We start from the raw sequence: 17,316 nt of genomic DNA, 5'->3' as shown, positions 1-17,316 counted from the left end.
TAATTGTTTGGCAAATTCTCTCATCCTACAATTCTTCAACTTTTATTAATTCATTGGCCTCTCTGTTTGACTTGCATTTAGTTAATATTGGTCTGACAAAGCCCTTGCTTCCAGCAGTAAAATAATGCCTGAAGGCATTAATATTCCAACTGCTGTGACTGTCTGATTCAAGAAATCCCATTTTGAGGGCATTACTCTATGAAAGACATCTGCTAAATGGTTCCTTTTGGCTGCTCCCATGTACAAAATGGTGCTCATGTTTTTTGAACAAAGCTGCTCTGTGATTTGGACTCCAATGAATAAGCCCAGAACAGAACACATGAACAGTTGAATCACTATTACATGTAGCTTCTGTTTCTCATTACCCCATTCCTTATTTTTTTATATTTGTACATAATAACCACATCATTTATTTAGAGTTTGTTATCCCAAATGAACCATTACAAACTGCAAAAGACATAATACAATTGAGCATTGTGGGGGATATTTTTAATTCTTTGATTAAGGAAACTTTTAACATCTATTTCAGCTTTTTTTCTCAGATGTCTGTAGCAGTAAAATAACATATTAAGAACGGTTAATTTGATAATGTTCCTATCTCACATGGCTTAGTGACCCCTTTTGGGTTGTTACCCACTAAAATTCCAATTTGAAGCAAATAAAGTATGGTATGTTGTTTTATGGAAAAACATCCCCACATCAGTAATTCATGGTTAACTACCAGGTCATCTCGAAAAACTAAAACAAACTGGCACATTTTTTTAAACTGCAGGTCAGTTTGGCTCCACACAAGGGGGTTGTGGTCGAATGGAATATGTTCCCATACCTCACATCAACATAACACTCCTCAAAACAAGTGCTTTTCAGTGGGTGTTTATTTGCTCTCAATTTACATGCTGTTGCTCTCATTGTAGTTGACAGAAAGCCCTCTGTGGCCAGCCAGAGAGGAGGCCGACAGCCCGCAGCACCTGTTAGGAGCGCCTGATGTTAGGCTGATGTGTCACCTGTGATAACTGTTTGGGTGGAATGGGGCTTGGGGGGAGGGGGCACGAGAGCCGGCCTTCACAGGGTTGAGAGAGAGCATAAGACATGGCCATTGCTCACACCATGCAGGCATAGAAAAATCAACAAGACTAGCCCGTCACGTTCATATTTAAAATAAATAAATTAACCGATTGAGAGACAAATATTCTGACGAGGCTGATTTTTCATGTATTAGGATGCCTTTTTGGGTTGAAAGAGTTGGGTGCATTTAAAAAGATGTACAACACAGGCCTTAAGCCACATTGCAATACATTTTGCTGAGATAAGTTAATATCACTGGCTGAAAAAGCAAATGAATTTCAGTTATGGGCCTCTGGTGAATCAGTTATTAAACAAGCCGGAGCAGTTGATGCAGTAAAGGCAATGCTCACTCCCCCACAACAGGGTGAACACCATCGTCAGAGCTGAGCATTAATATAGAGAGAACATAATTCTGTTCAGATATAAAATGAATAAAGTTGAAGGTGTGTTGTCTCCAGCGATTGCCTGATAGAACATCATATACAGTGAGTAGGAGTTGAATATAGACAAACAGCAGTAATACAGACACATTGAAGCACTTTGTCTTCCAGTTCATGAGCATCTTGGGGGCAGAAGATAATGTTATCCATGCAGCATTGCGTAACATGCTGATGTCAGGAGTGCAAAGCCGTGAAAGGATAGCTTTTCTACGGTTGCAACCTCAGCACCTAGCTAGTTTGAGATAACTGCAGTAAGGCATTTCCCAGCAGAATGAGCTATCTCTCCAGCAACACGCAAACATCATTTCAACTCCTCTTTATTTCATATGGGAGATGTAACAGAGGTATAAAACTTGAAACTTGAAGAGTGACCATGGATGATTGTTTGGTCTGTGGTCTCTACTGCTAGTCTTAGAGTAAGGCATAGTCGTCTCAGACCTGATCAGGTGCTTCTTACTATTCTTTACACCACACTAATCTTTAAAAGATGAAACAGCCACTGATGGAGGACACATTCAAGATGATTCAGGTCTTTCTTGAAATTAAAAATATTACCCATGCATCAGGCAAGAGGGAACAGATGACAATTAATGATAATCTGGGATAATACTTTATTTGTTGCTGTTGATTATCTGGATTTATGCTGAACACACAATACAGCTGATAGGAATGACAATGAGCATGGAGATAAACAAAACAAACAATGGGCCTGTGAATAAATAGGTTGTGTCTGCTTTGTGCTTAAAAAGACCTGGCAGCACTTACAAAAATCAATGTCACCCTTAAAAGAGATCTTGTTAACCAGTCTTCCCAATATGCTTTGCATCGTTTTGAATGAAAGCACAGCATGAGAAACGAAAAGGGGAAACGCAAAGCATTGTGGGCGCATGGAATTGCAACCGTACCTGGTCTACATGAAGGCTCCGGTGTCAAGGCTCAGGTGAAGATGTAAAGCTAGAGTGTGAAAATGATTGGATGAGATGTGATGCAAAACACAAGGTTTTGCTGGTCTCTGTTGCAACACACTAGAACTCTTTGAGTTCAAAGTACAAAAGAATAAGTCAGACTCTGCAAAAAAGAAGAGCTATTTCACACATTCAGGACAATGTTATTTTAGTTTCTGGGTTATCAGTTGCATGATAGATTAATAATACCTCTTTAGAGGTCCCGTGTCCCATGGTAGAAGACACATACACCACCTTTACTATTTTTTTATCTTGTTTATTTCTGTTGCTCCCCTTTCTGCCCCCTACTTCCATCACTTCAACAACATTTTCAGCATCTGCATCTCCAATATGGACCACATGCTAAACAGTGTCTTTTCTGTGAGGTTTATGTACAATTAGCCAGGGATTGCTCCTCACGGCTAATGTATGAAGGATATTCACAAAGGGTTTGACTATTCTTTGTTTTAAGACCACTTACCCACTTGCATGTAACACCACTTATATCTGGCATCAGTCCCTGTTCAACAGAGAAAGTGGTGCTTGGTCATTATTATCTTAGTTTTAAGACTATTTTAAAAAGGTGTCCAGTTACACTATACACTGTGCCTTAGATTTGGGCAGCACACTGATCATGAAAGGTTGCCAACTTTGATGGAATAAATAGAAAATTGGTTTGCACAGCTCGGAAATGAGTTTTAGTTCTCTCTATCTCTCTCTCTCTCAATTTACATGATGCAATACATAGAAAGGCAAGCTTTATGAATGAAGACTTCTGATCAAAAACAGTAATCATTTTGAGAAGAGCATGGGCAGATATCCCACCCTGAGTTCTTTGTTTATTTCCGTCTGTTGATTTGATTACATTCCATCAAACGGTATCAAATTTCCTGTGTGATTTACATATCCCTGCAGGTCGACTAGATGATATGAAACAAAGCTGGTGATGTATAGACACAACACACCATCGCCAATCATCAATATCATACATGAATAATAATCAGCATCATGAGAGACAATTCTCGAATGATTGCTGATGACATCTCCAGTCATGCAGTCCATATTTCTTCAAGAATACAGGTTTTATGGTATTTTAGATAAGGTATGGTAGTCATCAGTGGTTGGCGGTCGATTTACAGCATGCACACACAATCTTCATGACACATACCGGCACTTAGAAGATGACTTTGCTGACAAGCCCAGTATCCTCCAATGTATCAGAGAACCATTGGGGAGTACCCAGCCTCCACTCTCTCTAAGAATCCCAGCCACTAATGTCGAATCGCTGTGATTGCAATCGTTCCTCATTCAATTTTCTAAGGTCTTGTACCCTGCTCCACCCCCCTAAGGATGCTATATCATTCCGAGTTCCCACAGGCTAGTCTCTAGAGGGGCAGCGGCAGACTACCGAATACTGTGTTGGGCTTTTCTATCGGCCTTATAATACAGGTCATCTCATCACCCAAAACGATAGACCAACTCCCAACCACTCCCTTAGGTTCTTGAATATATATATATATATATTCACTTTAATGCACAACTCTGATCCTTCAGACAAAGCTGAAACAAGTGTTAACATTTTGTAAATTGATATACATAAGCTATGTGTACTGTAAGATCAACATGACACATGATTCACATTCACATCTCAATTTATATTTATATTTTCAGTCATTTATTTCTATGATAATGAATCTGAAACTCTGTACTCTCACAACTCAGAGGAGCCATACATATAGGTTGCCTGGCAGGCTACTGGAGGGCCTTCCTGATTCTAAATGTTATGAAAAGGTTTATATTGACAAGATGCTGACAAAACAGCAATTTACTTCTCCAACACAAACCTATATAGATATAGCATTTTTTTTGCCAAGGAGCCATGGTAATATAATCAGTAGTGTCTGTGGTTTCTCGGAGAAGACCAGTTGAGAGAGATGTATCGTTTGGCTGATACACCAAGAGAAACATGAGGCAGGTCTAGCTTTGACATGACAAAACCAACCAATTAGCGAACACGAGGTCTGCAGGGGTGCACTTCATGGACTCTTGAACTGCTGTCTGGTACACCCACAGGACAAGGGGCATATGCAAGTCCCCCGCTGCCGATGTCTGGTCAAGATGGCAAGCTGGGTGTAGTGGCCAGAGTGCAGTTAAAACATTCCACTACTCTGTGTAAGTAGATTTCTTTTTCTCACGCAGGGGAACCAAAATAATGTAGGTACACTAGGCCCTGTGGATAAGCACCAAATAAATGTGGTTGTAAGTGTTTGTATACGTATATGTTAATACTTACCTCACGAGGGCCACAAAATAATATTGGTACTGTTCTGACAACAACACCAATAACATTTTCGATGGAATAAAAAGGGATAGGCGTCAACTATTCAACACAAAAGCGATAGGGCCAAACCATAGCTGTTCGGTAAGGGACAGGAGGGACAGTGTTTTTGTGGGTGGCCATCCTCCCACTGTGCCGCCCTTCTTCAGTTTTATGGTGGCTAGTGCACGGCTCAGCCTAGGCTACTGCCAGGGAATCGGGTGCTCTTAGATGGATGCGCTACCGGAGTCGCTCCGGCCGCAAACCCCGGACACACACTTGGAGTGCAAGCTCTTCTTGTTTGATATCATGGAAGGTAGGTTACTCATGCCAGCCATACAGGCAAAGATCTGCGCTGTGGGCATCCAGGCTCTCTTCTCGGTCTTGGACGGTGGCGGGCCTGAAGGTGCCAGCGTGGCAGTCTCTCCCATCCCCCAGGGCACGCTGCTGCACCCAGTCTCTGATCCTGGCGGGGCTGCAGTGCACCCTAGGTCCTGGCGGAGCTGCAACATTGGGATGGCGGAGACAGCGACCTCCTGATTCCTCGCCATCCCCAGAGCGCAGACATGGCAGAGCGTAGCCTCATCAAGGGTCTTGGAATATAAGATTCTGGCCGCAGTCTGTGCCATTGCAGCTGCTCAGTGAGTTTTTCAATTCTTTGTCGTGTTGTCATCTTCGGCCATATCTGGTATCAATATAGCATCGGTGGCTTTTTCGAAGAAAATCAATTGTGAGAGCTTCGTCATTTGGCAGGGAGGGAACAGGCAGGAAACACTGATACTGAGAGAGGGGGCAGGCCTAACTTAGACATAACAAACACACTGACAATGCAGAGATAATGCTAACCAACATGGGGGCTAACTCACAGGCATTATAACCAAATACACAGACAAAATGATAACAGTCATACACATCAACACTGAACAGAAAAAGGAGGCTACATTCTTAACTGGAACATTTACACATATAGAACACTGGCTCTCTCTTAACCTCACAGCATGCTTGGAGTTACTTACAGTCTCACACCTAGAGCATGCGAAAGCTTTTTTTTCCTGCATTGTTTTGACAGAAGGGTGTGGTGGAGTTCTATTTCAAGCTAATTGGCATTTGGGTTATATAAAGGGATTTCAATTTCAGCTGGCACTGGTGTTGATTCAGTGTAAGATCTGATTAACCATCCCCACCCTCCTGTCGGAGACAGTTGGGCTGGCACCAGTTGTCTCTGTGAACTAGTTCAATCTCTTGGGCTTCTGTCTTTGTGTCCCATCTGCTATTTCTATTACTGCCAGTGAGCTTATTTTCTGCATGTTGTTTGTCAAGCACCTGTTTTATTGCTGTAAACATGCACTGTGTAGTCATAGTTTCATCTGCTTATGTATTTATTGGCTTGTTTGCTGGTTGTGTTTGCGGAATCCAACTGTTACATGAAAAAAAAAAAGAAAAAGAAAACATTTCAATTCCAAACGGATCACAAATGTGACAAATTAAAAACACATTCAGGTCATATCACCCAGACCCAGATATTCCCCTTGTTTCCTTGTTGGTCTGAATATCTAAAAGCACAAGGACTTGGTGTTATCTAATAATTTCTGTTTGTTCTTCGATGTGTCTATGCCCACACTTTCAGAACAGATCTATGACTGTAAGAAAGAGAGTCATAAATGATCACACGAGAACTCATTTTGAGCAGGCATTTCTTTAGGACCTCAAGTCGCATGTCATAGAGGACTATAGAAACAAACTCCTACATTAAACTCCTTGAAAAAGAGTGTAGGCAGAAAAGATGCTTTGCACTTAAGGTAGAAATATAAACAATACATGTGTGCTATTCGCAACAATCAAGACGTTAACCAACCCCCCTTCACAGTTAGCACCTGAACTTGTCTCTGTTAATAAGTGCAATGAGTTTGCATCTCTTTTCAAAGGCAAAACATTACATTTTCTAATGATTTAACATTTGGAATTACCAGGATCAAAGACAGGGGGCCTACAATTGATGTCAGAATTTAGTTTGATGGACAATGAAACTCATAAAACAAAAACATAATCTAAACTCTTCCACATGTTGCTTTGATACTTTTCCTAAAAAAAACTTGTTTATGCCTTTATCTCCAGCAGGGTTGACTACTGCAATGGTCCTTTCACCTGGTGTTTTCAATGGTCCTCCTAAAAAGGCCATCAAACAGCTTCAGCTTGTACACAATGAAGCTGCGAGAGAAAATGAAATAAACTGACCACATTACTGCAATCCTGAAGTCCTCACACTGGCTTCCACTAAATAACTAAATTGACTTTAAAACCCTGCTGCTTGTTTATAAAAGCACTTAATGGGACAGGACCGATTGACCTCTCAGATATGTTTCAGCAGTACACACCTGCAAAACCTTTCAGGTCACTGGAGAGAAGGCTGTTGGTAAAACCTACTTTCAGAACTAAACATGGTAAAGCAGCTTCTAGCTGCTGTGCTCCTCAGCTGTGGAACAATCTCCAACTGTAGCAGGTTTTACATCTAGACTTAAGAACCAACTGTTCTCAGATGCTTTTTGCTAACTCATCCAATGCGCTCACATGTACTTTTTAAAACATTATTTTAGTTGTATGTATAATTTGTATGTTCTTTTAGCTTCCTTTTTAATCTCGTATTTTTCTGTGTTCTTATAACTGTTATAACGCACTTTACCTTCTTTAATCTCTTATTTTTCTATGTTTTTTTGTCTGTTCATTTGTAAAGCACTTTGAAATACCAATGTGTGTGATTAAATGTGCTATGCTATATAAATAATCATGCCCTGCCTTGCCGCTAGTGTGTAATGGATCATTTAAAAACCAAATCAATAAATATATATGGTCCACTAAGTACTGAGTAGAAAAAATATATTATATTACTGTAATCACAGTATATACATTAATAGAATACATACAATTGTCAATACAATTTTCCCCATAGCAAACTTTCCACTCATAATTCAAAACAACTACTACCCTCTCTCCACAAGTACCTAATCTTGCCCTCTAGTGTCTGACACCTCACGATCCTGAGATGAGAGGGGAATAGGGAACATTGCACATATACAGTATATCCAACACATTCTATCTAGCCTTTTGCCAAAAAAAAAACCTGATGTCAGCAGGGCATTGGAACTAAAGCAACAGGAATCTAGACATCTGACGCCTCTTCACATAACGTTCATGACTGCATACTTGAGTTGACTACAGCATTCCTCAACTTATTATACTCCTTTTGTATCCATCTTCTGTTTTATGCGACATACCAGTGTATCTCCCTTTTACTGTGTGGTATTCCGGTAGTGCCTACTTCGGCAGTTCCCAGCTAGTCCTATGAGTAATTGTTTGTTAGAACATAAGTATAAAGACCCTTACATTCATTCTGCCATTAAGGCATGGGTCTGAGCAATAGCCATGACAAAGGCCAAAGCATGTAAAGTGCTTTGAAGAGCTAGCTTTGTGGGGTTTACAGTAGACCCTGACACTTGCACAAAAAAGTCGGACAAAGCCAAACAAATCAGCGCTCTGTGTTTGGCCTGCAAGCTTGACAGCAGGCTTCTAGGAGTCCATTGCCGCTCCGCAACAGAGGCAGGTAACGATCAGACAACTCCCCCTCTTAACCCCCTTTCTCCTTTTTAATAGCATTCACACCTGGGTTTCTAAACATGCTTCTTTTTTACCTTTATTCACTTTTCAGTCGTTTTTATCCAAGGAAGGCAAGGGGAAAGTGATGTGAGTCACCACCCAAGCAACAGTACATTACATAGAAAAAAGTTCCAGAACACACAGTTTGAGGTCCTAAGTGCACAGCAAGTGCAAAAGTAAAATGTGAAAGTGTAGTATGCATTTTCATTAGGTTTAAGTGCATTACTAGATGATCTTGAAAGCACTTGTTCAAATGGAGCTGATCAACTCACTAGTAAAGAACCACATAGAAGTGTATAGTCAGACATCTGCTGGAAGAAGGGATGGAAATACCCGAGGTCAGTCACTGCAGATGGTGCTGAGTGAGAAGAAGAATAGACCAGAATGAAAAGAATTTGGATGGCTGTTGATCTGGTAGCTGCTCTGTAGTCAGGCATTAATGACTAGAATTGAATACGAGTCGCCACGGGGAGCAAGTGGGAACTGAGTGACGTGGCCTTTTTTGGGCTGATTGGAGAGCAGATGCAGCAGCACATTTTGGACCATCTGCAGCAGTCTCACAATGCGTGACGGCTGACCTGGGACAGGGACAGCAGGGTCTCTATTGGCCACATACAATCAGGATTTCGCTCAACACGACCGAAAAAGTAATTTGCAACCTACAGGAGAAGTGATGCTGCAATTCAGCCTCACAAGTGAAATATCGATTGTCAACAGCCAGGCCAAGTGCTTACTTGACCAAGACTGCCACGGACACAAAGGCGTCAAACCACCTGTGTGCACAGGTGGAAGCATCCACTCATGTACATCTACAAGACTGTACAAAACCTAGCTGAATATTACCCCCTGGCCCATTTATTCTACTCGGTATGGTCTCAGTCTTCACCTGAAGCAAGGGATTAGAATCACGGATTGCACCTTGAAGCACTGAGTATGTTGCACATTGCCATATATCCTCTGTACAGTGTAACAGTGTGTGTCTTCCCTTATCTGGACAACTGGCTCCTCTGTGCTGACAATCCACATTATGTCCACATCCACATTTCAGCACTTTTTTAAGTTACTACAGTAAAATTGTTTACTGGCTTACTAAGAATACTAGGAATTGCACAGTCTCTCTACCTATTTTATCTCATTATAATTTATTTCACACATACTGTGTAAAATTCATTTTCTGAGAAATAAAACAAACCAAAGCAAGCCAATAGCTTTTCCAATTAAGAAACAATGTCCTTGGAAAACATTTAGGGAGTTACTCTGGCAATACACTGAAGAAGCACATCAATTTTCTTCTCAGTGAAGGTTAGGCATTTTCTCTGAATTAAAACCAGAGAATTGACTCCCTTCACAGCATGAACACAATCAGAGTTGGAGATGAACGTCAATCAATTCAGTTTTTGCTGCCAGAGGAAAAATCAATGTTCACCTGAAGGAGTTCAGAAATTGACAGACAGACAGGTATATTTCTAGGACAGTGTTGATGATGAAGGTGATGGAGTCACTGGAAAGGTACTCCCACATACATCCAGCACGAACATATGGAACACACTCAGACACATGTACACACCCACACACACACACACACACACACACACACACAAACACACACACACACACTAACACGGTAGACATATGTAAACATACACCCACACAAAGATACACATGCACACACAGCAGCCCTTCAGTTTCTTTATACTTAAAAAAGCCAGTCACAAAAGCCAGTCACACAAGTCAGTCTGGCTCCAGCTGTGAGTGGGGTGATTGTAGAGCAGAAGCGGATACAGTACATTGCACTTAAAAAATGAGATGGTCTAATATGACCAAATGGGTGGGAATAGGTGGTGTCTTGTTTTCCAGTTTGAGTGAAGCAGCCCCTGGCTCTGCAGGTTGCGTTAACTTATAACACATCCCTCCTTCCCCAATAAGAGAACAGAGCTTCTGGGATCACAACAATGGCACTGACTAAACCCTTTTGAAAATTCCTGTCGCCATCAATGACAGCAGGGGTTCTGTGAACTGCCTCTTGTATGTCTATGTGTCTGATAAAGCAGCTGGGCTCTGTCAGGCAGGATAAGAGAGATGCTTTGCCCTTCTCCACACCACGCTGCTCTCACAGAGATCCGGTTTTGTTGTGCGTGTGACATTTCAGAGCGGGAGAGAGAAGACTCCAAGCGTATTCTATGTCACAGAAAAGAGAGTGGTGCACTTCATCACACTCTCAGTGCACTGAGAATACATTACAAACTGCATCATTTGACTAGTGTGATTAGTGGTTTTTATAGCTCAAACAGAAACATTTGATTTTGTTGATGCTATTTATTGTTCCGTGTTCCCTCTTCCTTTTAACATTATTAGTTAAGGTTAAGCATTGTTTTAGAAAATGGAGCCAATACATTTAAAAGTGAAAAATAAATGTGATTTAAGGCCTCCATCTGGTAAACCTGGACGCGTCTCTGCATTCTTACAACCCTGTGTTTCGGTACTTTTGACACAGCATGAACCACAGCTGTGGCAATCAAGGGGGTTTGAAGATGCAATCTCTGTGAATAATGAACCAATTAAAAATAAATTCCGCTCATAAAACAAATATTTGTTTTAATGTCATTCTTCATCATTTATGGATGGAAAACAAAAACAGACTTCTTTTCTGATTAAGGGTTTTAAATATTCATTGACAGATATTTTTTCAGAGGAAAGAGTCACTTCATTCCTAAACTTCCTTTTTTGGTACTCCTTTAATGTCTTTCTCCTCAAATAATGTGGTTAGAATATAACTCTGTTTACCTTTTCCTTTTTTTCCGTATAGCTGTTTGTATTCTCACCTTTATCTGTTACCAGGGGGCGTTTCTAGGGACTCTGGGGCCTCGAAGCAGAAGTCTGACCATGAGCCCTCTAACCTTACTCCCTTATCCCCACCGTCTACACATCTTCAAAGGTAACCTTTTATTTTTTACAGTACAGAATAAACTGTGTACTATACTTGATGTAGTGCCTGCCATATTTGTGCATGCATACAATGGCATGCAAAAGTGTAGGCAGCCCTGGTCAGAATTTCTGTTATTGTGCATAGTTAAGCATGTAAAAGATGAACTGGTTTCTAGAAGGCATACAGTTGAAAATGATACATTTCTTTAATATTTAAAGCAAGATTACTTTTTTATTTCCATCTTTTACAGTATTTACAAAATAACAAAGCAGGTAGCACCTTTAGCAGGTATCAGAGCTTGTAAATGCTTTTTGTAGTCTTTCACGTCTTGTTTGGGGGATTTTTACCCATGCTTTCTTGCAAAAAAAACAGTGTCCTGTTATTTGTGGGCAGTCTTGCATACACTTCTCTTTTGAGATTTTCAAGGATATCTAAATTGGGGGACTGCGAGGGCCATGGGAAAACCTCCAGCTTTTGCCTCTGCAGGTAGTCTATTGTGGATTTATAGGTGTGTTTTGAATCATTATCCTCGTGTAGTAGCAATGATTCGTCCTCAGCTTTTTAACAGATGGTGTAAAGTTTGCTCCTAGAATGTACTGGTATTTACTTGAATCCATTCTTTCCTCTAGCAGTGAAATGTTCCCTTTGCCACTGACTACAACACAAACCCAAAGCATGATCATTCCAACCCTGTGGATAACAGTTGGAGAGGTGTTCTTTGAATGAAACACCCTTTTTCTACAAACATACCTTTCATCATTGTGGCCAAAAGGTTCTAGTTGAACTTCATCAGTCCACAGAACTTGTTTCCAAAATGCATCAGGCTTGCTGAGATGTTCCTTTCCTTCTGACTCTTAATCATGCATTGAGGACGCAGGAAAGGTTTTCTTCTGAAGACTCTTCAAAGGTATTATTTGTGCAGGTGTCGCTGCACAGTAGAACAGTGCACCACCACGACAGACTCCGCTAAATCTTGCTAAACCTTTTTAATTTGCCTTTCTAGCAATCCTACGAGCAGTTCCTCTGAAAGTTTTCTTGGTCTTTCAGACCACAACTTGACCTCCACCCTTCCTGTTAACTGCCATTTCCCAATAGCAATAACTGAGGAAATGGCCACCCAGGGTGTGATTTGCCAGGGGATGAGAGTATATCTATATATCCCTTCCTCTGTTTAATTAATTTTATGTCTGGTGGGAACAAGATGTATCCCCCTTCCACTAGTATATTTTTTTAAATATATATAAAAAAAAGTGCTGAAACAGTCTATAGTGCAAACTACAATAAAATCAGAAATGGACTTTCACTGACAACGTGGATATGATGGTCCTGTTTCTAATGGCCTTGAACCATGCACAGCTTTTTCAGAATGTCACCAAGAACAAATAGTCTACTACAGCTAGCAAGCCAAATGAAAGAAAAACAAAAAGGATTCAGTGCAGCATCTTTTCGTATTTTACAGGACCCTTACAAAAAAAAAGAAATCCTTTAAATATTACAATTGAGAATGTGACTAGTGGCTATGTTAGTAAGAGAGGACAACATCCAGACAGAGGAGAGCTCCCAGGCTGACTCAAACAATGTGATGAAAAATGGATGTCAGGCGGAAAATTATGCTTTTTAACACATTAGTATGAAGAATGAGGCAGATTCCTAATTTGCTGCACTAAGTGTTTAAAGTTAATGGTGGGAATGTCTGACATCGATTGTTACCAAATCGTCTAGCTACTACCAGCATTACTATCTAACCTAGAACTACTTGGTTAACAATTGAAAAGAAGGCACTATTTTGATCAGTCAACCAACTCAAGTAATGCACAGCCTTGGCTACATCCTAGGTTATGCTAAAGGTTTGTACAAACCTGAAAAAACACATCATGCACAGCCAAAGGAGCAGATTCACCGTGTAACAGAACAACTGTTTTCTTTTTCTCCTCTAATATCACATTTTAGTTTCAAGTAGTAGGACAGGTAGTTGCATTTCATTGAGTTACCAAGCTGTGACCTAATTATGAAGCTCCTAGCAAGCTAATGGTATTGGCCCCTGTAGGGGGTTTCTGGACATGTCATTGTAGTCTCCTTAACCAAATCATAGATTTCAGGGGGATCTCATAGAATTTTCGTTGCTGTGGTCACGTAACGTAATCAGTTGTCCTCGGGTGCCCCTCTTCCAGCTCAGGGCCCCAGTCCATTGCCTGCTTCGCCTGTCCTGTCGCGATACCCCTGTCTGTAAATAATAACTGAATTGTGCTAAACAGCTGTCAAGTGTGTTTTTAACTTAACTATACTGAACATAAAATGAGAGAGAGAAAGGTGGACTTGATATGGACTTAAAATATATATTGCCAGTTGACTGCTTTGTCCTCATGTGTTTTTTCTGTCTGATGTCCAGGATTGGTGGCCCCAATGGCAAATGTTGAATGAATAAATTATTTTAAATACATCTGAAATTGATGTGTCTTGTCAAAAAAGGACCCGTGAAGTCAGAGCTCCTGTGGCAACGATCACATCTCATTACCGTTGCATTACACTGTCACACCGCTGACAGCAACACTCACAAGCTGTAAATATCCAATCCAGTCCTGCTAGCTCTTTTCGCCTGTAAACCCAGACCAAGACGGAAGTCGGAAGGTAATTTGCAGGAACATCATGAATACGTGGACAAAGGCAGTCAATCTCATCCCCTATGCCTTATTTGTTTCTCCATCATTCATTTCCAATAACAGGCACCTCTATGGGGATTTTAATAATTCAGAAAGAACACACAATCTACTTTGTAGTGATGTGCGTAATGATGTTAAGCCCCGGTCCACGCCCAGAGAGAGCGAGAGAGAGTGAGAAAGGGGATCTTTGAAGCGCAGACGTGTTCAGAGGTGGCAGGAGCCGAGCAGCGGAGCTTCAGGGGTTCACAGTCACCGGGATGATTAATGTATTCCCTCCCTGCAGTGATCTCACCTCCTCCATACACTCCCCCTGTGAAAGAGACAGATTCCTGGATGCTCTTCCCCAGCCTAAGCATCCGGAAAGCTGTCATTTTCTTTTGCTGGACGGGCCAAGCAGGTTGAAATATGTTTACACAAAGAACAGGAGATGGGACCTCTTCATATGATAATGCGATTTTTTTTCTCTTCTGCCAATACAGCCACAGATTTGATTTCTCATGCAGTCTCTTCCAGCAGATACTTAAGGGGAATCTCTAACGCCATTTTAAGGATCATTGACCCATGTGTACTAAGGCGTTTTGGGAGAGCCTAATTGAGATGCCATTCAGATGGGTCAATTATCAAGGCTGTCAGTCCATGACCAACATTTGGTCAATAATTTTTTTCTTTTCTCCAATGAAAACTAGCAAGGTGTGGTGATGTAAGAGTTGTATATCCAGAGAGAATTACCTGAAAATGGAGAAACAAACATTAAGTCTGACTTCAGATGGCAGTTTCAACCAAAAGAGCTATGGTCCTGGTCTAATTGTCTTGAACCATGCACAGCTTTTTCAGAATGTCACCAAGCACAAATAGTCTATTTTGGTTCTGAAAACTACAGCTAGCCAGTGAAATGAAAGAAAAACAAAAAGGATTAAATGCAGTGTCTCGTTATATTTTACAGGACCCTTACATCAACAAAAAATGTAAATATTGCAAATGAAAATGTGACTATAGCATATATGTTAGGTTGGACGACATCTCCAAGGCAGAGGGGAGCTCCCAGGCTGACTCAAACGATGTGATGAACAAGTGGGTATTGACCAATAGCAAGGGTGTCAAACAACACCGTACAAATCTAAGAGTTATCAGAAATCATCTCCTTAAGAAGGGGGTAATGGAGGTTTCTTCCAGGACTGGTTCTCCCCCAAAGTGCACTAGTGGGACTTTGACATATTTTCCTCCACCACAACACTGGTTAGTCATACTCAGCCAGTGCATGCCACTTCACCACAACTAGGACATCTATTCAAGCCCATAATATTTGCACTTCGCAGCAGGCAGCGATGTAGAATGTACCCCATCCCCTAAATATGTAATGACCTTTGCTGTTAACATTACAGTATTAGTGTTAAATAATAAATTCTTAAGGCGTTGATGATTTGTGAGTACTGAAGTGGGGATGTGGGGATGTGTGGATGACTCGAAAGGCTACATTTTGCTACAACTTTTTGAGGCATTTCATTGCAAACAACGATCAAATATTCACTAGACAGCGCTACTGCAGGGACCCCCAAAAACTATGTCTTAGCTAAAAATGCAAACCTTATAGATAATTTGTAAATAATGCCTGAAGTCCCGTAGACATAGAGGGGCAATCTTGGCCAATTTCAGCAAAGGATGGTGCTGAACTCAACATCTGTTACTTTTCATGTGCTGATGCTTTCCTTGGTGCTTAACATGGGTTCTTCACGTGCATAGTATCGAGGTCTCCAGGTCACAGTGGTGCTGTGGGAAACCAGTCATTTAAAAATAAATGACTTTGACACATCAGACACTTTTATTATGTAATTTCATTCAATCATGTAAACTGCTCTCGAAGTCAGCAATGCTTAGTGCATTATGTAGTCAATAACTTGTGGGCATTGCTCCACACACATCGTACATGTGAAATTGTCAGTGTGAATGAGTGTCTTGTGTTCATGCTCAATACAAAACACAGACATCATAACAACAAACACTGAAAGCCGTGACCATGGCAGTTGACGAGTAAGCTATGATGGGCTTATGGATTTGTAGAAATGAACATTAGTGTGCTTATTCTATTATCTTCATGATGCATGTGCTTGTACGTCATTCAGTGATCCGAGAAGATCAACTGCAACATACTTGCGCCATCAGCATGAGTGATGCATGCACAAGCAACCAGGATGGCAGATCTCAGATTCTTCCATATTGAAGACCGAGTGCACATTTACAGAGTTAAGACAGCAGTTCAACTCATAGTCATTCATGCTCATAGTCATTATTAGTAATTATGTATTTTGTCATAGGCCATCTGCAAAATACTTAATATAATTTCCTTTTCTCCTTAGCCCTCTCTTTATCTGAATGAATCAATAAAGAGACAAAGAGCGAAACATTGCTCTTTCACTGGGCTGCGATGCCAAGTAATTAAAATGTCAGCATTTCCATACCTTGCCTCTCTAACTTTGGTGCAGCTGTCTTTCTTTTATCAATAAGCATATTCATCTGTTGCCGGCTCCAGTAATGTTTTCATCTCATGATGAGAAAGAAAGATGCATCCAATAACAAACCAGTTTAATGGTTGAAGAGGAAACATGCCTTCAGTGTACATTTCTCAGTTACATAATGAGATATATCGTTCTCCCTATGTGTGAAGTTAATATTCATAAGCATTCACTAACTCTTATTTATTAGGGTGTTTTCCTTTAATTCAATGTGCAGCATGCCGGAAAGAAGATTTAAATATTTGTTGTAATTTAAATTAAAACATTCCAACGTAGCAAGAATTACAGTGACACCAGTCATGTGGATAGCGATGGACTGATTTGGTTTTTGATTTGGTTTTTGATTTGGTTTTTGATTTGTCTAGTCTTTTATGAACCCTCTCTGCCATTCTGAAAGATGTTGTCATGGATGCCCCGGTTGAGGTGCAATACATCCCTTTTAGGGCCTCCGCTCCACAGGCCCGGCGATCACAGCCCCAGAACCCAGATAATCAACCTCTCTGTGACGCTAAACCTGCTCTTTAATAAAGCACATTAGTTATGATAATCCCCACAGCAGCCAGGAATTCTGTGCACAGTTAGCATTAAACTTTTAAGCTGTAATTAAAATAATACAGCAGTTTGTGCGCCCTTAAGGGAAAGATCTGTCTTCAATCCTATTGTAATTCTAGCACACCTAGAAGCTCACTTCGGAATAATAAGGAATTAGTGGATGAATGCACCAACTGTGAGGACTGATAGCTTGATTTTTGCATATGGTGGTCTGAGTTTATAAAGCTTTCATTCAGGCTTGGGTAGCTCTA

The sequence above is a fragment of the Sprattus sprattus genome (genome assembly GCF_963457725.1).
Source record: "Sprattus sprattus genome assembly, chromosome: 2".
Taxonomy (NCBI): domain Eukaryota; kingdom Metazoa; phylum Chordata; class Actinopteri; order Clupeiformes; family Clupeidae; genus Sprattus; species Sprattus sprattus.
The sequence above is the reverse complement of the archived record's forward strand: the minus strand, read 5'-3'. Positions refer to the sequence as shown.